The sequence below is a fragment of the Sesamum indicum genome, linkage group LG6 (assembly GCF_000512975.1).
Source record: "Sesamum indicum cultivar Zhongzhi No. 13 linkage group LG6, S_indicum_v1.0, whole genome shotgun sequence".
Lineage (NCBI taxonomy): Eukaryota > Viridiplantae > Streptophyta > Magnoliopsida > Lamiales > Pedaliaceae > Sesamum > Sesamum indicum.
This window is the reverse complement of record NC_026150.1, coordinates 11,461,947-11,463,422: the sequence shown is the minus strand read 5'-3', so window position 1 is coordinate 11,463,422 and position 1,476 is coordinate 11,461,947.

The following is a 1,476-nucleotide window of genomic DNA, read 5'->3' as shown; positions in this document are numbered from 1 at the left end:
GTATTTTTCCCTCTTCTCATTCCAGCTTTTGATATGTCTACCGAGTCTAGGAGTGTGTCTGTTCGTGTGTCTGCTTCTGAGTCCGCGACGAACTCAGATTCGAGTTTGTCGTCAGGGTCGTCCGCGACCTCCCCTAGGGAGACCGCAGGCACTTCCCGCAATCCTACTGCTTCCGTTTCTCAACCTTCTGATCTTCCCGAAGAAGTAGGTGAATCTGATGACGCCCCTATTTTCCAAAAATACTCTGAAATGATGCAACAACAGCCTTGGTTAGGAATAGCGAGCAACCTTAAAATGACCCCCGTTGCCATAAAAAGGAAATATTATATCCCTGCCGATTATGACATTAAAATTCCTCGTTCTTTCGATCGCATGCATCAACCTCCTGAAGGTTACTGTGCTTTATCTGTTCTTCACTTAGACGCCGGGCTCCGTTTTGCCTTGCCTCGCGAGGTGAATAATATCTTAATCCGGCTAGGACTTTGCCCAATGCAGTTGTCCCCTAATTCGATCAGCCATATCCTCATGTTCATAATAGTCATGAAGCATCTTGACTTACCACCTTCCTTTGATAACTTTTGGTCCCTATATAACATCACCGCCTCAAAAAGATCGGGGGAAACTGGGTGGTTTTACCTAACCGCGCGCAAGGACTGCCGCTTTTTAGACGATCTGAGGTCTAACGTCGGTCCTTGGCGTGATAGATATTTCTTTATTCGACCTCCATCCGGCCAATCTTGGGATTTTTACTTAGGTTGGCGCGAATCCAAACCTACGCCTGAAACATATGGGGAGGGGTTCGAGAGCGATCTCATCGACTATATCACTCTGTTTTGGTACCTTCCCAAAGTACTATTACAGGAAAAAGTTCTGAAACTCGCGGGCCTCTCCCATGCTCCTATCCCGGTCAAAAGCTCCTTAGGTGATTTCATGATCCCCAACATCTCCATGCTTTATCCTTCGTTTAATAGCTGCTAACAGTTTCTTCTTTTGCAGCATCTGAAATCATGCTTGCGAGACTCGCGAACAAAACTAGAGCCAAGAAGGGGACGTTACCTCCCTCTGTAGATCGTGAACTCAAGCAGGCAACAACGGCAGCCAAAGGGAAGCCAAAAGTTCGGGTTCCGACCCCAACCCCTTCCCCCAATGATAGAATCGCATTTTGTACTTATTTCATATAATATTTTAGCCTATTTTGTGATCAAATACTCCTAATTAAATATTATTTTGCAGCATTAAGACAAAAGAATTGAAAAATGAAGAAAAGCACCAAAATGAAAATTCAAACAAGACTCAAACTCAATTTTGGCAAGAGTTTGGAGCTGCTTGGGTTACCTCTGATGAAGGAAGAGTTTAACTAGGATTAGGATTTTATCTCTATAAGTCTTTTAGTTCAATTAGGAATCTACTTCTAATCCTAGTAGAACTAGGTATCTAGCTATTATAAATAGGTGATGTAATTCACTTTAAAAGGCA